Raw genomic sequence first — 21,335 nt, forward strand, 5'->3', positions numbered from 1 at the left:
AGGAAGGAGATGCTCTTTCCCTGCTGTAGAGGTACTTTGGAGGTAAAGCTGCTCTCTGAAACTGATGGTGAGTGTGGAAAATGCGCGTGTGCTCCCAGCCCGCACCACAGTGACGCGTTTTCTGGACAGCACGTGGTCCTGCCGATCCCCCAGAACATAATCCATGCTTCCAGCAGGCTTCTCCACTCCTTCCCGAGCACACCTTGTCACCAGCTGCTTTGGGAAATGTCCACATCTCCTTCCCTATTGCCTGGGGCTCTTGGCACAGAGGAGATTCTGTGTGCTCCTCTCACCCCAGGTGCTCTGCTCACCCTTGCAGGACAGTGAGCTTGCCCAGGCTGGCTCAGTTGGAGTTTCTGATAACCTCTGCAGAGTGAAAGTGGCTGTTTTAGAGCAGCACTGTAGAGCTGCTTCTGTGATATATCATCTGCAAACGCTAATGTCCCTGCTACATTTCTTTTTAAATGTTTTGCTGCAACCTTGTTCGCACAGGCTGATCATATGTGCCCCAGATACACACAGGAAGACAAAGTTTCCAGTTCCATCTGCTGCAGTCTAGAACGATTTTATCCGCCATTCACTGGGGGAAAGCCATTCTGATTTAAATGGCACATAAGCTGTGCATTATTAGTCTGATAGGATAAAGTATTACAGGTTTTTTCCTCGTGGGTTTTTATATTTGAACTGGATATAACTGTGCTGCATGAACTGTCACTGGAGATGTATAAAACAAAACAAAAACCCAACTTGTGAAATAGCCAAGGCTGGAACTTTATATCAGTGATGTCTGCTTGTTAAATCTCCCCAGAATGATTCTTCCACTAAAATACCTGACCAGCTCTTCTCCAGCAACTTTCAGCAGAGGTAGGCAGGAAAACCCATAAAAAATAAAAAAAATTTAAAAAAAATAAATAAAACAACAACAAAAAAAATGCAACTCCCTTGGAGCCACCGCTGTTTGGAAATGAACAGTTAACAAATGCAACCTTTTCACTGATGCCCTAAATTCCTTTGTCACTTAGTAACAGCCTCTACAAACTACATCTCCACGCCTGACCTAAGTTACATCATATTGCCATGTTGTGGAATAATCTATTGTTGAATGTGTAAAGAAAATTGGTTATAAGATCCGTGATATTGTAATGAATAATTATAATTTTTTACTGAATAGATGACAAGGTTTATTTAGTGAAAATATCATGTCAGCGGAGGGAGCAAAATAAAAAATAAGTTCACGTGCTGTGCTTGGATTGAGAGACATGTCACTACGTACCTTCTTAGCTTCCTAACACTGCTAATGGGAATAGTGATAACCTTTATCTCTCCACTCGACTGCAGGAGACCTTGGTGTCTGTCAGGAGACAGCTTTCCACTGGAAAGCTTTCCACAGCGAGCTGGTTCTTACTAATCATCTTGTCAGTCCTCCCTAAGGCACCGCCGCCTTGGGGCAGGTTTGGGGCATGATCACAGCTTCCTAAATCGGCGGGGTTTTAGTAGAAGTAGCTCAGGTTTGTATCATTGTTACTGTCCAGAAGCTTTTCTGTGGATTTCAGTAGGAATTTACCTGGGAAAAAATGTATCATTAAGAAGCTGAATTTTAACTGTTCAGGACCAGCTGAATCCTTTACGTTACCAGGTTAGCGTACCTAAACGTAGGCTTCATTTGCTTTTCTGTTTTCCTCAAAATTAATGATTTCTTGAAGTTTTTTTTGTTTGGAGTTCTGCTTGCTTCATTTCTAAGTAGGAAAAGACGTTCATTTTTGTTGTGTGGTTGTTGTGGTACACATTACATAGGTGATGCTGAGACTTAATCCAGTGTGGAGGTGGGATGGTAGCCAGGGAGCCTTTGTGACACAGAAACAAAAGCACTAAGTTGTTTCGAGAGAGATTTTCCCTGCTAGAAAAAGCACTGCAGAACGCCTGTCCAGCTTTGGGTAATAAAAGTACCTTTGAAAGTGAAAGCAAAAAGGTGCTGCAAGCAGGGGGGAAACAAACGCGAGGTTCAGACGGCAGAGTGACCATGCAGTCGAGTTGGTGTCACGGGGGTTTGGGAGGGATTCCTGCCCGAAGAGGCGCGTTAGGACGGGGCCGCGCTCAGCCGTGCCGGGGCTCCGGGAGACACCGGAGCGCCCGCTCCCGGTCCCGGGCGAGCGGCGAGCGCTGGGCTGGGCCGGGCTGGGCTGGGCTGGGCTGAGCTGAGCTGGGCCGGGCTGGGCCGGGCCTGGCTGAGCTGAGCTGAGCTGAGCTGGGCTGGGCTATCCTGCGCTGGGCTGGGCTGGGCTGGAAGCCTCGGGGGACCAGCGTGAAGGAAGGAAGGAAGCGGATCACAGCGTATGAAGTCTGAGAAGTGACAGCGTTTTGCACTGGAGGCAGCTGTGTGAGGTTACCTGAGGACAGTGTCTGGCTCTACTGGCTGATTGCTTAGAGCACTAAAAAAAAAAATAAAAAAAAAATCCAATTAATGGGGGCACCTCCTAAACAAACCAGATATCCCTTTCACCATGCAGTCCCTGTTGAGAAGAGTATAATTTTACATTAACTGCACTGGATAAGTAAGAATTTGTTATGTTCTGACTTTATCCAGGAAATTCCCTTTTAACCCAATTGTCCCTATTAAGTGTGTCAGCTCTTCTTTCAAAAGCTCTGCTCTGCAAAGGCAAATTAGTATATTAATGTGGAAGCATGTAATTTTAAGACAACAAAAAACTGGGAGCCCTTATCCATTTTTTCAGAAAGAGTTATTTATTACAAAATATTGCAACAAACTGCTTGCTTACAGTTATTTATAAAAATTAAATTTATTTTTGTTCATGTTTCTTTTTTACTTTCAAACCTTAACAGAAGAATTATACTTGCCACTTTCATTTTCTTTAATGCATTTTAATTTGGTTTGAGTTGATTTAAAGTTTCATTTTCAGATTCTCATCTAAATATTGAAAATCTAACCTGAAAGTACCTCCTAAGACCGATCTACTCTTCTTTGCCCTCTTCTTAAATTATGCATAATGTAAACTTGACAATAGCCAGGTTTAATTCTGAAACACTTTATTTATGTCACTGTAATTCAAAGCCTAAGGGAAAACAGCTAATCTTATGTACAATTAGCATGTAGCTCTGCTTAGCTGAAGTTCAGTGTATTTCCCTCACAAGTGAGCACCGGGGAACAGGTCCACTGCTGTCTTCGTGAGACCTGTGTGAACTGTTGGCTGCTTCAAAGCACCCAGGATGGGCCCTGCCCAAGCTCTTGGAAGTTCTCTTGTTTCCAAGGCACTTGTGTAGGTAGGTAAATTAGCCATGGGATATATCATTTATGCACTATTTCTGGAGCTGTCAGAGCAAAATCAGTTTTAGGGAAGAAGGGAGCAGTGCTCTTGAAGTGGCTTTTTCACCTTTCACATGCCATTTGTTTCCCCGTCTTATTTTGGATTGTGAGAGTGCTGTCTTTTGTGGAGGAGATGATTAGTGCCCCAGAAAAAGGACCCTATGAGTCCTGCTGTTTGGTTGCTGTTTGACTGAGGTGTTTGGGGAGAAAAGTTAAATAGTTTCTAACATCAAATCACAATTGGTTTGGGCATATGGCACTGTAGGAGAGTGTGTACAATGTGTGTGCGTACACAGATGATTGAGTGGTTTCAGTATGTTTCTAACTTGTCTGCTTCTTAGCAGTAGATATGTAGGATATACATGACATAAATGCATTTTATTAGGGGTTGTTTGATGCCTCTGATGTAGTTTTATGCTCTGAACATGTTGTTTTGAAACGTTTATTTGTATGTGAGGAATTGTTAACACATTTTATCATACTATGGTGTGGATTTGTGGAAATTCCATGGTTTTCTACAATATCACTGCACCATATGAAATGCACACAGTCCTAAATGCAGTGAAGCTTTTATGGTGCAATGTTACTCTTCAATTTGGGGCCCAAAAGTTGTTTTCACTCATGTACAAAGTAGCCAGGCCCAAGGTGATTTTAACAGATGATTCATTTCTGTCCTAAAATGGATTCAAGGGGATTCTTTATCATACTGCTCAATCCCAGGTGTGTAATTTTTTTTCTTCTGCTCCCAATATGGGTGTTCCTGTTTTGTATTTCAGAACCTAGATTTTCATTTAGCAATTAATGTGCATGATTCAAGTCACTCCTTCTGTATTTTATGAATTTTTTCCAAATATAGTGTTTCTCTGCCTACTGTTGATTGAGCAGAATGGGACTTGCCTACACAAAATTTCTTAGGAAATACGATTTGCACATCCAGATTTCTGACTACACCCACTCTCCCCATCATTGCAAGGTGTTAATCTAGTTGTATGATGGTGCTTGCACAGATGCATACATACATACCCTCTTTAAAAATAGGCTGTATGCCTAAATCCTTATGGGAGAGCTAGGTCTGTATGCTCACTGAATATTTAGTCCTTGTGGTTACTGCAACAGAGTTTTTGTGAAGACTCTCCCATATTTTTAGAAGATGCTTTTAGTAAGCAGTTTAATCTAAGTAACAACTGAGTTTTTTGCAGCAAACTTTAATATAAAACTAATTTTAAAATTACACATATCCTTTTTAACAGAACTTTAGATTTGAGCAGTTCCTTTCCAGAAACCTACCCTGGAGAAAATGTTTTTAATCAGGTTAAAATGGAGGCAAGATAGAAAAAAAAAAAATGTTTGCTGTGGCGTGACTGGAGCAGTGCTAATGAGCTCTGCTCTAATACATGAAGGAACATATGGCCCCCATCTGAATACAAACTGGACACAAAGCAGTAATTCAGCTGAGATGTCCTGAATATTGTAAACTGGGTGAATGTGGTTGAAGGTGTTTATAAATGGTGGCTGAATCCCACACACTGACTCACTGCCTTCTAATGTCCGGGGCTCAAGGTGCTATTTGTAAGAGTATAGAAAATGACCAGTAGAGGGAATTCTTAATTAATGCTAACAAAATAGCAAACTGAAGTGTTTTGCTATGAAGAAAAGACTTCTTGTGCTCATGACGCAGCAAGAGACGGATTATGGAGAGGGCGAGTTAGGAGAAGAAAAATCACAGGACAAGCAAATTGAGTATTTACTGGCAAATAATTGCTCTCTTAAGCTGTGGCTCTCTTCCTAAATTCTTGGCATTCCTGAGCACTAGAACCGTTTTCAAAAAATGCATCGTTAGAGAGTAGATGTAAAAAAACTTCTCAAAGGCTGATGGTACAGACTTGTACAGGTAAGGATGTGTGCATTGCTGCCTATATTTCTTCTAAAGCTTTAGATTGCCGTCGTTTACAGGACTGCTACTTTTCTCTGTCTCCGACAGAACTGCTGTTTTGGTTTCACAGCTATATTTCGTCTGAAAGTTGGGGAAGTGAGGATTGTCTTTTAGGCAGGCTGCAGTGTTTGCTTTTCTGTCAGCAGAGGTATCACTGGACAAGGAAACAGAACAAGCTGGGAAAAAGTATATGGCCCGGTTTTGTTTTGTTTCAATGGGTGCTGGCTTGCCTCTAAGTGAACGACTACACATCGGTTTGTTGTGGGGTGGGAACTTACTGCCTGTATGTGCTTGAATTGCCACGCTGATTTCACTGGAGGAAGGCTTGTGAGATGCTACAGGGAAGGAACGTTTTGTAAGGGGCTCCTGGAGACTGCCTGCATCCCCAGGGCTTCCCTAGATGTGGCTCCCCAGGGAAATGAGGTGTTTGGGAACCTGCTGTTTCCTCCTGTCTGCAGTTTGCCTACCTGTTTCCTACTCCTTTCCCTCCCAAATTTCACTGCTTTTAGCTAAGTTTTAATGGGTGAGTTTCCAATATAGCTGAGTTTCCACTTTTTTTTTTTTTTTAAAGTAGACAGCTGTTTAAAGGGAAAAAGTTCTTTTAACAGTCTCTCTGTGGGACAGACAGCCTCATAATTAAACCCAAAATTATACATCAGATACAAAACTCTTGACAGAAATCCATAACACTGGAGGTTCATTTGACTCTTCAGGAGCTGGCTCGAATTTATGGAGGATTTTATTTTTGTTTATTCTACATGCAGACTTTATTTTCTAATACTGAAAAAGGGCATGGAATATATAAGTGGTTAGGAATACTTTGTCTTTAAATATGACTCTTACTCACATTTTAATCATCAAATAAAACCTCAGCACTGCCATTTTTTGTCAAACCTACAGAATGCTGTCCCTCATTTCTTCTCCCCACTTCATCATATGCATTAAAAGTAGTGGCTAAAACAATCTCACTTCTCACAAGTTAATAAGAATAGCCAGTATTCCTGAAGAGCAGACATGTTCCTTTGATTTTACAGGGGGATTATCGTGACTATACTGACCATGTTCAGCAGTGGTGAGCAAGCTGAACACTTGATTGGTGGGGGCATATATGTGTTGGAGACACAGCTCTGGAAATCCACACAGAAAGCATCACAGAACCCAGTATCAGATCCTTCAGAAAAAAATTGCCAAGTTCCCCATAAAGAATAATGGTGCTTTAACTTTTAATACAGGGGTAATTTTTCATTAATTAAAATCGACTTATGTCTTTAAACACGGGCAGTTTTCAGTCCTCATAGTTTATTGTGCCATAATTGTGGATATTCTGTTTATTCAGTATTATGCTAACTATTATATTTATTATTAGTTAGTAGTAGTAGTTATCTTTATTATTATAAAGGCCTTTCTTATTATTATTGCAATATTTAGTCCCTTTAAAACTGATAAAATGTTGATCCATCTGGGCTTTTGGGTACAGAGTACTGCAAGTATTTTACATAGCATGTGAATTAAAAGTCCTTTTATTGGTTTTAGTGTTCTGCCTTTTAGTGACTGTCCCCTCTTGTCTTGGGACGTCAGATTTACTTTTTCTGTGTAGTTACATCACTTCCACTACATTTAGTCTTCTTTGTTTTCTTTGTCATTTTGACACTTTCTAAACCTTTTTCATAGAAAAAGCTCTTGAGGGTTCTAATGAGTCTTTTACTCTCTGAACCCTTTTTGTTTCTCCTCTGTCCTATTTGAGACGGGGTGATCAGCACTGACTGCAAAACCCAAAGTGATGGCATGACAGCAACTTAAATAACCACATTATGGAAGTGTAAGATGTATTTCCTTTGGACACCCAGTTGTTCAGTGTGAGACCCTGAACAGCCACACTAAATCCCTCCATTTCCTTTCCTGTGTTGGCTTCTGTGAACTCATCGAGCTATGGGGGATGGAAGCAGTGCAAATCATTTCTTTATTTCTGCTAATGGAAAGGCTAGCTACAGAATCCTATACAGAGTGGGGATTTTTGAAGTCAGGAGAGGTATCTGTGGAGGAGTATCCTTGTACCTTGTGTGCAGCAAACTGGAAGGATTCCATAAGATAGCAATGGGCTGACATGGAAAGGAAGCACAGCTTGTTCTGTGGCTTCTAGACCATCTGCAAGTGACTTGCAAGAGATGAGAGGGTGCCAAATAAAAGCACAATTGTGATATAATGGAGGTATGAATCAGTCATTGGTCTGCTCTTACTGGAAAAAGCATGCAAAGCCCAGGACTGTTCCTTGGGTGGTACTAGGATACTTCATTCCATTGAAACGTGTTTCAAACCCTAACTCCAGACCAGCAGTCACTTAAAAATGTCTGGGAAAAAAGCTTTTTTCACTTTAGATTGTCTAATCTTATCTTTTTATTTCTGCAGATATATAAAGGCATGTTATAGAAATATGTAATACAAAGTCCCTGGGTCACAGTAGAGCATATCAAGTCGATTTTTGCTGGAAGCTAGTGATTTTCATTCCTGTTCGTCTCCTCTCAGTTTACCCCCATCACTCTTTTAGCTCCTCTTCTTGCCTGTCCCTGCCTTCCACCAGAAATTTTCTTATTTTTTCCTTAGTCAAAATTCTACCTGGCATGGTATATTTTTCTAGTGTAAATGATCACTTTCAGCACTGAGGTGATAACACACACTTTTTGCCTTCTTTGTTGCCCAAGAGAGAACAAATAGATTTTGAAAAGCAGATGGTTGACTAGAGAGCCCTAAGGTATCGCAGAGCTAACAGGTGCAGCTCCTATTCAGACTCTGCAAAGCAAAAAAATACTGTTTCCCAGACAAACCAGAAAAAACAAAACAGGAAAAACAGCAAAAAGATGGACTTTAGAGTCCAAATACATATATATATATTTAATCATGTTTATGGTAGGTTGAGTAGGGACAGTGTTTGTTTGCTGGAAGAAGCCATCCCTTGTGGAGAACAAGGCAAACTTCACGGCTAAAGCAGAGTGCTGGAAGGTAGAGACCTGCACTGAATTCCATCATGGCCATGGATGAGCTGAGTGGTTTGCAAAACTCTTTTCATGTCTGTTTTCCACACAAAAGCAGGACAGTAGCAGAGGCATAACTAATGTAACCTACAGATCATTGTGAACCCTGTATGGGAAAGGCTAAGGAAGAAAAAGTGTGTTGCAGTGTTGAAACATTAGATACTACGTCAACTCAGTGTGGGTTTCCTGAAATACAGAGAATAAATTGTTGAATACCTTAAGCAAAACAACACATGTAGGTCATTAGCAAAGAAAGAAAAACAATACCATCACTATTACCTGTTTCTAGTCACATATGTGCTATTTTACACATTTTATATGGAGTAGACAACGCTCCTGGTAAGCCTTCCAGTGGTGAAGGAGCTATGCCGGCACTTTTTCACTTCTGCAGCTATTGATAACTTCAGATGTAATTTATACTGGGTTTTGCTCACACTGCCATAAATCCTAATTCAGAATGAGAATATCAATGCTTCATTATTAATAACATCATTAGGCCCTAATTTTGTGATCTTAAGCTTGAGCCATCCAACTGAAAATCCCTGGGGTGTGTTTACTGAATCTGTGCTGGGAGCACTTCATTGTTGTAGGTGCTTTTAAGCACATTTGCTCTTGGTAATAACAGAGGACTATGAAGTGGTGTCTAGAAGTCTGAGGAGTTATCCTTGCAGGAGCAAGTAGTAACTTATACCAGTCAGCAGAATAAGCTTTTTTTACATTGCCAGAGGTGGAAAAAACAGAGATGCTAACTTCTTGCCTTTTAATTTGAGTACTGGAGTACAGGTCTTCTATTTCAGAGCAAAATAAAGGAAAAGGAAATCAGGAGGATAAATAACCAGAATTTTAGCTAGTAGCAAGAAACAAGGAAAGGGCATATAATGAGCATGGCTCTTTTTGCCCAAGCATTAAATATTAATGTCTTTAAAATCTAGATTGCAAGGAAAGTGTTTCAGTGCGTTTAGTCCAATTAGAAAACAGATTCATAACCATAATCACATTTTAAAATTAATGAATATAGGAATAAGAAAGTAATATAGATCAATAATCTTATGTAAAAGTTTTTCTGGGAGTTATGGAATCTGGTGCATCATGTTCTCAATTTTTCCGTACAAACATTTTTCCATTAGTCATCAGGTTGGAGCAAAGTTTATAAAAATTGGAAAAACAAGTCATAAGAGCTAAAACATATTTTGAAAAGTTAAAATGAAAAGATGAATAGGATGGAAAACTTCTTGAGGAGTTGGGAGAAAAAAAGGTAATAGGGAGATTTTTTTGTTGTTGTTTTTGTTTAAAAGATGGGCTCGTGCTGGAGAATTAAGTTGTAAGAATACTGTAGCCAACTGTGAATATCCATGATGCTGTTAGAGGAGAGATTACTTTCCTGCTCCTGGTTTCAGGCAAATTGCCTTAGTTGTCCTGGTCCTTTTGTTCCACATAATTATCAGCTGAGTTGAAGGAGATCTCCCTACAGCTGTGAGTAGTAATGAGGCTTTAGCATTTCTTTGCACATCACTACTAGGATGTGACCTCTCTCCCTAGAAGGCTCACCTTTTCATTATAAAGGTGTTACTTCTTTTCTGCGTGTTTAAGGCATCGCTCAGGTGATATAATCCCTTCTCTCTGCAGATGTAGAAAATGCAAACAAACAGAAGTTCCAGAGAGCTTCTTTAACCTTGGATGTGAAAGGTGGTTAGGGATGGAGGTTTCAGATTATTGGGGCAGGAGTTTTGAAGGAGAGCAAAAGAATGTATACATTTAGGACTGTACTTAGCATATTGCATAAATGATGCAGGAAATGCAGAGAAATGCCACAAACATCACATAGGGACATGTCAGACGTAGAATGACAGCTGCCATTCAAAACTCTGATGACATCTGAAACATAAATAAATGTAAGGGAGTGATGGCATCCTTTTGTGAAGGTATTTCCATGATGATGATCTTCCCCCTCACACCAGTTCACCTACTCTCCTGTGATGAATTGATGTGACATCATGAAATTCCAGGAAGAATAGAAATCAGACAAAATGGATGCTTCTAGAAAGGGCAGATTATCTTGTCATTTTAGAAATAAAGGAAGTTGTGGTGTGAGTCAGTCCTCAGAAAATTATGTTTGAAGTGAGATGTATAAAAGGTGCAGGGGTACAGAAGTATTGTGGAGAGGTGATACTGCATGGCAGATATACCTGGGATTTATGTGCTGGCAGGAGGACAGGTGTTGAGGGTAGGAAGGATTTTTATGATCAAGCTGAGTATCTCAAAGCAGCACTGGTTTTATGTGTGCAAATGATAGGCAGTAGTGAAACAGAGTACAGCAGAATCCTAAGGCATGGGATGGTGAGTGGGAAAATCATAGGGGGGATTTATGCTCTATTCAGCTATGGCTCAGATGCTTTGGCTTTGCTTTTTCTTTTTCTCACACTTTTCCCAATTTATTTTGTATTATGTATCATGCCTGTAATTGTTTTCTCTTGTTGTTTCTCTCCTGATATGTTTAGTCCCACAACACAGTCTAGTCTTGATGTTTTCCTTCTCCTTCAAAGAGTCCCGAGAGAGAAGCAAGGAAGGTAGATGTATTTGACTTTGGAAAATGATTTGATGCCACTTGCAAAGGAAATAAAATATATCACAGGGGTCTGCTGCGGGGTGTGGAGTGAAAATATTACTTGTTTGTGACAAAGGATTGCCTTGAAGACTGCTTTGGCTTGATCAGTCTGAAACCCATGTCGCACTGTTTTCGTTACAAGGACTCTAATGTTCCTGTTTCTTTTGGAAAAGGACTTCATCTATTTTGAAATAAGTCCAAGGCTCCCCAAATGTACTGTTTGCTTTCAGACCCAGCACACAAGCACTGTGCATCAGGGTCACATTGCAAAGGGGTCAGGAGAATATTCTTTCTCTGGATCGTGAGCCAGGTTAGCCAAGGAGTCTGCATCGGACAAGCCCCATGGCAGCAGAGGACTGCAAGGACTTGGAATGTGGGGATCTTTGGGCAGCACAGCTGTCCTGCAGTGCAGAGCCATGGCTCCTCCCCAGCCCAGGGGCACCAGGGATCCTGCACAGGTGGTGCTGTGCTGCACAGGTGGTGCAGGGCTGTGGTAGGATGAGGAGATCCCAGTGTGACCGAGTGAAACCCAGTAGATCTGTATTTCCCATGGGACTCACCTGGTTTGCATGTTGAAGTCAGAGTAATATTTCTTTGATGCCCTCTTGCTTTCAGATCTGTAACTCAGTGCTAATCATTCCTTCAGTGGATCTCAGACTGGGAATGTTCACTGGAGTTGATCATTACAGAGGCTTAGTACATTAATTCAAGTTCTCAGCATACAGTGGCTCCAAATCCTCCCCAAACTCCCAGTAGCTTCCTATCCTGAAAGCATAGCTTTCTGACATATTTTTTTTTCTTTCCCTAATCCTGAGATATCCCTAATCTTTTCCATCTTCAATTCCCATTTTTCTACTTTGCAGCAGAGAACTATTTCAGTGCATTTCCAACTTATCATTTTTATATTACTAGTTTTACCTAGTGTTAAAATACTGCTATGGTTCTAATGTGTAGAATGAAAGAAAGTAAATTTACCCTCTGAAGGGGACAGTACAGCCTCTAAATTTGTGGTAGGCATCTATGATGGTGTATCCCTGGTGATATGAAGTTCAAGGGTTTTATTTTTGTTTTTCTTTCTTTAGTGTGTTTCTCTATTTGCATCAACTGCTGATGCTTTTACATTAGATTTTTTGTTCAGAAATCTTTTTTTTGTTTGTTTTTTAGTTTCTATTCTTCTAATTCAGCTTTTAAAAGAAATTCTAAAAAAACTCTCATGTAAGATGAGTTCAAGCAAGCTGCTGCCAGCTGGTAATTTCTTTGTACTTTAAGTGGACTTTGTATTTCTCATGGGCTAGCCATTATGGCCTGAAAAAACTTGTTACACCAATCCAAGAATCCAGAAGAATACAAGTAAAGATGACAGGGGTGTTTGCGCTCCTAAGTTACTGATATATGAAAATCCCTCTTTTCTAGGAGACCGCCCTCCTCCTCCTTTATCAGCTTAAAACTGTCTAGTTTTAAGCAAGCTTGGCAGAAATGGAGAAGCTGCCCAATTCCTACAGGTTTTTCTATGAAACCATAAATGAGGCAGAGGCAGAAATTACTCCTGCCTGCGAGAGAGGCTGCAGAGTGCACTCCAGAGCCCAATGTGAGGGGTGTCCTCCCAGCTGGGCCAGTCCTCTTTCCCAGACAGGTCTGGTGTTTCCTCCTCCTGAGCACTTGCTGGGTGCCACCCCTTCAGTGTGGAAGAGGGAGCTGGAAAAGCTGTGAGTGTTGGCCAGGGTGAAGAGTGGAAGAGTGTGGGAGGAAGAGGTGGGAGAGGGCTGTCATAACTGGGAAGACTAGGGGTATCATGGCCAGGATGTCACAGAGAAAGAGAACCCAAATCTAAAGGAAACCAATTCACTGATGCTGTTACTTGTGGGATGACTTGCTTAATTCACATAACCTCTTGCCTGTCACCATCTGCAGAGCTACTTCAACAAAGAAACTCTGTTTTGAGATTAAAGAGGAGTTAGAGGGAAAAAGACACAAGCTCTGGTCTTCAGATAATACACATGAACTTGACAAACTGATTGTAATGTCTGTGTCTTGAATTCTTTATCTCGGAGTGAAGAATTAAAATACGTGTGCTTCAGAGGGGAGCTTCATCCATTTGGAAATGATTTTTCTCCTTTAGGAGACAGATGCTTTACCTTTTCCATGAAAAGTTGTAAATGTTTCAGAAACAATTAATGAAGCTTCCTGACATCCTCTTGGGTGAGGAAATATGATTGCTGTGGGAAAACTGAGGCAAAAATCTGTCATGTGAATATTTTATTTTAATAGTTAATGAACAGAGAAAAAAGAAAGTATTGCTGTAAAACACATGAGCAAGATTGTGGAAAACTTCAGCAGAGAAAGGTTCTGAGACAAATTCTGTCTTGATTGGAATCTCTTGAAGGTCAAAGTGTCTACTCAGTGTATAAGGCACGATTAAATTTGGCTCATGGTGTAAATATAATCAGGAGACTTACCTCTTAGTATACCTAATTTCAAAATTTACATGCTGCATAAGGCAGCCTTGTAGAGCAGAAGTAAATATTTTGAAAAGTGACTACAGGAAAATATAAACTTCCTTTGGTTTCAGGACAGCAGTAGTGCCATTACATTTTACATGAAAACTACCAGTCTCTTCAGCCAATGGCATTCAGCATAATGCACCACACCATCTCAAGGCATTGGTATTTGTGTACAAATTAACAATTTCTATTTAAGGATTTGGAGATTGGGACACAGAAGTGTAGCAGGCCATGCAGCACATAAAATGGCAATTGAGGAAGAATAAAAACAGGTGCCCTAACCTTTTCCCCTCTGTTTTAGTCAGAAGATCCATAGTCCTTGGAAACACACACATGTCCATAGACTTCAAGCTGATTTTTTTTGCTTTCAGCCTCTGTGTAACCTCAGATGATCCATTTTTTTTGACTCTGTCATCCCAAGATCCAAATAATTCAATCAGTAATCCCAAGTAGTCTCCTTTCTTTACCACGACAAGCCTCCCTTTTTTTAAAATCTCTAGTAGATTTTAGACTAAATATACACGAAGCAACAGTTTGAAGTGAATTTACTACATGTTACTGGCAGATTGTAATGTTATGGATATGTGTGTACCAGTATGTATTGAAAAGGTAACAATAATATCTGTGGCAATCCCTTTCCCCTCTTAGACATTTAGACTTTTATATCTGTACAGTTTGTAACTACATCTGTTAGTCAAGCATAATATAAATCAAGGGAAAACTAAAAGATTTACCTGATAGGAAATGAAAAATTTATGGTGAGAGAAGAGAACCACCCATAAGCATTGGATACATACTGACACTCAATGATTATTTTAGATTTCTATTTGTTTGGCTGGTTTTGCCTTTTTTTCCTAAGGGTAATCTTCTCAAGAGTCAGCATTTACTTTATATTCATGGAAATCAATGAGTGGTTTACCATGCACTTTACATGAAACAGACCAGTACTCCACATTGTGAAAATCTCACCCCTAAATAAAGCCAGGTTCATATGAAAGAAAAGTGAACTAGCAAAAAAACAAAACCTGACAACAACTGAATAGCTGATACACACCTTTGCTTTTGTGTTCCTGAATACAATACGAAAAGACAGTGAACAGAAATGGACATTATTTCATATCCAGGGAGAGTTGGTGCTTTCCAGCACACTAGCCTTATTTAAAAATTGCTTGGTTTTTAATTGTCTTGCAGCCCACCTCATCTGTGCACCCAGAGGATTTTCCTCTGGCCTTTTAAAATCCACAAGGTTGTTTGGAATACTAGACATGAACACCCTTCTCTTTCTGCTTCCTTATGCAATTCTTAACTGGTAACACAAAAAGAAATAAAAGCTAATTCTGCGAGGTTCTTCTGGGAGAGGAAGGTTGGTGAGGGGAGCATTTGACTTCTGAAGTCAGAAATCACAGACTAATTACCCAGCAGTGTCACAAATTTTGGGCTGCTCAGTTGCTCTCCCTGGATAAAGGCAACAGTCTCCAGGATAGCATTCTCCAATTCTTGAGTTGTCTAGATGCCGTATGTGCCTGAGCCCTGATTATGCAGTGGGGTTAGTTATGATAACTGAGATTTTTTCTGATTTTACTGTATTTCTATTGTTCAAAGTGTGTTAAATGGCCATAGTTTCCTTTGGCATTCAGGATCTGAATGGTCCCTTAGGTGGTAGAGAGGGGAAATTGACTGGTGGTGTTTATGAAAAATATGTGAACTGACCACTTCCATTGTGGCCACACTGGAGTCTGGATTCTCTAATAACTGTATCAAAACAAGGCATAAGATACGGAAATTTGGTTACCAACTGGTCTTTAAGCATAAGAAATAGACATTTGCATTCTTTTGTCCCTGAGTGTAAATCAGGAGGGACAATCCCCACTTTGAATGCCATGCTTATTCTCAGCATGGTGTGTATGGTGAAGAAGGCATTGAAGGAAAGCATTAAGGCTAGGATAACATCAAAGAAAATAGTTCAGTTTTTATTCTCCCTTCCACAGTGGATAAATTAAAACAGAATGAAACACCAGCAAACTTGAAAATAAAAGCAAATGGGTATGTGTGGACTATGACAGTTTATTCTGAAAATCAAAGTAAATTCTTCCCCCTTCCAAGCCATTTTTCTAGTGGCGTAATTCTCTAACAACCTAATTGTCTACCTTGCTTTCTTTGATGTGCTTCCTCGAGTTCACTGGCCAGACTATATGGTGGCTTTGAGATTTTTGATGTCCTCTTGTTTGGTTGGCTTTCAGAGCTGCACCAGGTAACTCTGCTGATATTACATTGTGCTTGGAACAGGATGTAAAGGGATGTCTCTTTATTGCACCAACAGTCTCAGCAGGCATTGAAATAAAAAGTTGAAACACACCCCCACTCATAACATGTGCTGGTGACTATAGAAAAATGGGAAGTAGGAGCTTTTTAGGAAGAAGGAGTCATAAGTGGACAACCTCAGTCTACACCCTCCTTTGAATTAGAAATCACATGGCACAGTGATTTCAGCCTTTTTATTAAAAAAAGAAAAAAAATAGTGTCTAATCCTTTTCCCCCTCTGCCATGGTTTTGTGCTTTATTTTATTTTACAGTAATTACACCCTGTATGGCAGTATCCTGTCTAGCAGATAAACATTGCTGTAGAATACAATCCCATGTTCCATCAAACCATTCCCACAGTCCAGACAGGGCTTCCTCCTGCCTCAGGACACACCAAGGCAGTCACAACAGTGAATTCCATTCAGCTGGAACTAAGAGACACTTTTACTATTTGACAAAAATAAATCCAGAGAGAAACTAAATGAGTTCTCGAGTAGCAGTCGAGGTAAAATATGTGTGCATGAAAGGGGTGTAGGAGTCAAATTCTGTGTGTGTAACGTAGAAGCCAATTGTAATCAATAGCTTACTTCTTACGTGTTTGGTGAGAAAACTTTAATTGTTTTCCCAGCTTTATGAGGGAAGGTGCCTTGTGATGCGTTTCCCCCATGCATTCTGCCACGAGGGGTTTCCCATGTGTTTTGTGGCAAGGGGGCTGAAGCAGGTGTTGTGCCACGGGATTCCTCTCTGTCTTGAGTGAGTTACTGATTCTGTTTGGGTTTTGTGAGCTGAAAAGAGTAGGAAGGTTTCTCCATAAACAACTTGTGAGAATTGTTGATACATTAGGGGACAAAGAACATTGATCTTAGTAATACATTTGTCTGAATAAGCACATCAGTACTTGGCACATTGTTATTAACACCTTTGTGCACTCCTTTTCTTCCTCAAAGACAGTGTGCCTGCATACAAATAAACCTACATTTTCAACTTTTATGTCAGTACATGACTGTGGGGACAGAGGAGAGATATCCAGCTGTACAGATATACTAAATACGTCCTCCATTATTTGTGGCAAAATTATTTTTTTGGACCCTACTGATTAGAACAAGACACATAGTTATTACTGAGGATATCAGCTGTAGGAAAGAAACACTGTCTCATCTTTATACCACATATCCCATTCTTTTGTCAGCTTACATTATAAATAAATAACAAAGCAATTTGACACATGCCCATTGATTAAAAATAAAAGTTGTCAGAGTGAGAGGAGAAAGACAAAAATATGAATTATTAATAACAATATTAAGCAATGCAAAAAAGATGCTTAACATGCAGGAAAGTCCCTGAAAAGTCACTTAGTGAAGGGGAAAGAAAGGACAGCCGTGAAGACCTTCCTTCTACTACTACTTTGTCTTTTCTTTGCTGCTTGGGCCCTTGGAGGTCGGGGTGACACGTAAAAGAGGATGAGTCCATTAATTTGTGTAATCTTGTTTACCTCATCTCTGGTATTTCCAACATGTGCTGCCTGCAAACTCAGAAGTGTCACATAAGGAATGGAGTTAACGTAAAGTGACTGTGTTGTGTCACGATGTGGTTTGGCCATTTTATATTACTGAGCAATCTTCCTGGCAGTGCCTTTGAATGACCAGTTGGTAGCCCTGGCACATCATTTGGAGAAGCTAAGGTAATTTATACTCTCCCTAAATTTTGTGTATCACAAATACCTGTGATTTAATATGCAGATATTAAGGTATACAAAAATGCTAGTAATAGTTTGTGTTCTGTACTTTGTAATGCTCCAAAGGATAAAACATAAACAGTACCCTAGTAGCTGGCATAATTATGCATTTATTTTCCCACCTTCTGTCGCTTATTTTGGTTGCAACTATTTAAATGCTTTCATTTATCAGACCAGTTTGAATGGCTGTTGGGTATATTGACCATCCTGGCAATACTTAATTTTCCATCTGTGAAGATCAGATCTTTTTTTTTTTTTTTTTTTTTTTTTTTTTTTTTTTCACTGAAGAGGAAAGGAAGAAAAAGTACACTGGTGAAGAGAAAGAGAGACAATTGCAAAATTTTCACAAAAGCTGAAGAAAACTCCTTGGTGACAATCCTGTTTGCTGAACAGGACTGCCCTAAAGCAGATACAGTGTGTGCTATCAGAGCAGAATAGCTAATCAGAAAGTTTTCCTGGTAGCACCACAAGTCCTGTTGTCACTGAAGTCATGCTGTCTCTAGAGGGGTATTTCATATTAGACTTCCTCATGGCCAGTCTGAGTATTGTATTATTTGTAGCTGGGGAGATGACATCATCTTAAAAAAAACCAAAAACAACCTTCATGAACAGTAAGGCTCCTACCCTGTGCTTATGATGTTAATGTTTTGAATTAACAAACTGTTAATGAATTCACAACATGATCTCCCAATTACTGTGTGTTAATTCTGGAAAGCTTCTTTTTATGCATCTTTGGTTCACATAAGAGCTAAGCACTTGTAGGTTCTATGGATTTCATGAAATTCCAGAAATGCTCAGAGCTTCTGAAAGCCAGGGTCAAAGGATCTTGCTGGCATTTACTTACCTGTGGTGCAGCTACCTCCATCCTCGTTTGGTCTCCATTTGCAGTCAGCTGAAGAATTTTAGGCACTTAGAGGTGTCATTTGGCCTGTTGCAAAGAAAGGCATCTGAAACACTTCCTCATATAAGGGATCACTTCTGCTCATAGGTTATAAAGTCTGAATGAAGACTGTAAGTAGTTCAAAAGTTATCTGAAATTCTTCTATGTATGTTGTCACAAGCTTAGAAATGAAAATGAGGGAGTTGACCTAAAGATGTTAGTCTTCACTTTTCTGTTTCTGTGTGTACAGTGGGAGCACTGTGCAGGTTTCCAAGTTATGAGAAAATGGACTTTTCTGGGTACATAATGGTAATGATGCAACTATGTATTAGGCCCTAAATGGTTTGCATTTGCATTTTATGAACTCTTTTCAGTTCCCACATACATAATGTGTAAAGATTAGCACTGAGTGGGTATGTCTCAGCATGGGTACCTTACACTATTCCTGAATTTGTCTGTATATGAAATTATTGGTCTTAAATATTAATTGATGTAGCCTGACTCCCATTAGTACTTTTAATCTGCTGTATCTGATCCCCAAGGTTTTGGTGAACATTAATTTGTGCATTAAAAGACTGGATTTCAGTTAATTTCATTGGTTTGGAAAAGTCACACATACCAGTACTTGCTTGACAGAGCTCAAGTACAGACCAAACCAAGTGGAAAGGAACAACTACTGGGACAGGACTGAGATGACAGAGAGGGAGACAGCTGCTCTTTGTCACATACCCAGAACTATAAGCTAAAGTCAGAAAAAAACATGTAAAGAGATACTAGCAAGTTATGCTACTCTGTGTTGGAACTTAAAGGCAATAATTTCTTAAATTGTTTTTGTCTATTTGTACCATATGTAGATTTATTCTAAAGTCTTGTATTAATGTCTGCAAGGAAATCTTTAGACAGTCAGATTTTTTTTCCTTTGAAAGGAGATTCTTAAGAAAGTGAGTAGACTTTAAAATTCAACAAGGCAGGGTAAGACAGCCTTTGATAAGGAATTTTAAAAATGTGGGAGAAAGCACTTTAATAATACCATTATGGTACTTTTCATCAGCCTTACTGCACCCATGTGCAGTATTTCAGCTCTGTAAACTGAAGCTTATTTATGCTAAATGATTTGCCCAATATCTTACCATGGGTAAGTGGCAGGCCAGAAATGGAACCCAGGAGTCCTAATTTGATTTCTTGTTGAATTCAGACACAGTATAATGCCCCTGAAAGAAAAACACTCAAGAATTCAACGGGAGCACTCTGCTTGAGGAGTCTCCCATTTCAATAAACGTGTGGTTATAGCATGTCTGTGCTCCACTGACCGAGGTCCCCGAGGCTGTTTTCAATCCGAACCCATGTCTCCTCTGTGGGTGCCACCGAGTGTTTCAGTGCTCTAAACCAAAAGTCTTGTTCTTAATGGCCATAACTGGGGAAAATGCAGCCGTCAGAAAGTGCCACCGCTGCCAGCAAAAAAAGCGAGTACGGGTGAAGTGAAAAGAAACTGTAGAGCCATAAGAATATAGGATGCAGTTTGAATGCTTCTACCAGTGTTGGGCTTCTTATTTTAGAGTAGTGAAGATGAGACAGCAGATGATATTATTTATCTTCAAATCCCTGTCTGATCATATTTACCATCTCTGTGAGATCTTGAATAAATATGGATAAGTCTCTGTGTTTTAAAATTCATATTTTGAAATTTGACAATGCATTGTGTGAGCTTTACAGGGAGGTATTCCTGGTTTTCAAGAGAAGCCTCTTCATGTCAGCTTGTCTTTTGGTAGCTTTCACAGTGTGTGAAGAAGGAAGGTAAGAACTAGGGCAAATAATACCTTCTTCCTGCAGCATTTGGGCAAACATTTGAAATCACTGGGTTAAATCTGTTGGCTAGTGAAAGAGACTAGTGTAGACTCCGGATCTAGTCTGGAAAATTCAATCACATAATCTTGAAAGGAAAATTCAAGAGTCAGGGGAAATGCAGTCCAACACAATTTGTTCAGTCAGGACTTTGTGAATTCCTGTCAGGATTGATCTCAATGTATTTATAAAACTTAAAAGGGATGTTCTTTCTTACAATTCCAAATTTTCCCTTGTTCAGAGGAAATTTTGCATACGTTAAAGCCAGTTTAATTTGTAGAGACAGAGTATGAATTTTCTCAACTATGACATGGAGGGCATAAAATGAAGTTTTGCGAGCAGCATTTTTCATTAATGTCTTTTTTATGTTTAGCCAGAGACAGAAGCAATCTGACTTTCTTACATTTTTGCCGAGGATAAGAAGTTCTAAAAGCAGTGAGTAGATGGGAAGGTAGCCATGCACTGGGTGCACAATAAAAGCTCAAGCCTGGGCGTTTGTTACCACGTGAGATGCTGCAGGATACACCACTTGGTCTTCAGTTGCTTTTCCCAAAAGACATTTATCTCAGGAGTGCTAAGTCCTGTCTGCTAGCCATGTCCAGATGTGATTAAGCCAAAGTGCTTTTCTGATGGCACTTCAAAGCTATGTTTAAGCAATGTTTTGAGCCCTAAGCCCCAAACTTTACATACTTGAAACCACATCTAGGGTATGATTTATTGATGATAATCCTACCAGAGAGTGTTTTAGGACAAATCTTTTTAAAGCAGTTGTTTGATGAAATGTTGCACTCCGTTTAAATGGTATATAATATAAAGAATACTTGATTTTATTAATGCTGGTTTGATAACATCAGTTACCCTCTGGCAATTTAGGTGAGCCCATAGGCCAAAATTTTTATCTTTAGATGCTCTTTCTGCTTGTACCATGTAGTGGGGGTGTGATGGGCACTTAAGAATAATTAGCATTTGGTTGATACCTGACAGTATAAAAGCTCCCTCAGCACATTTGCGGAGAATGTGACTTGAGTTCCGAGACTGGCATGAGTTCATGCCCACTGATCATAGAAAAGTTTCTTGGAAATGGAACTGTTTTGTTTAACCTCTGTATTAGTTGCAAGGCATATCAAACAAAAGTAAAAAACTATTTACATCCATATTACTGAAATCTGTGCAGGATACGAGAAGGA

General features: G+C 39.7%; 1 protein-coding gene across 8 annotated transcripts in view; it reads left to right on the forward strand.

The window, feature by feature from the left end:
- The window catches only part of ZBTB20 (zinc finger and BTB domain containing 20), a 460,332-nt gene that overhangs the window by 170,097 nt on the left and 268,900 nt on the right, over positions 1–21,335 (forward strand). The gene's annotated exons all lie outside the window — the stretch shown is intronic.

This window comes from Pseudopodoces humilis, chromosome 2 (assembly GCF_049639895.1).
Source record: "Pseudopodoces humilis isolate 2021_Gansu_Grassland_sample_001 chromosome 2, ASM4963989v1, whole genome shotgun sequence".
NCBI lineage: Eukaryota > Metazoa > Chordata > Aves > Passeriformes > Paridae > Pseudopodoces > Pseudopodoces humilis.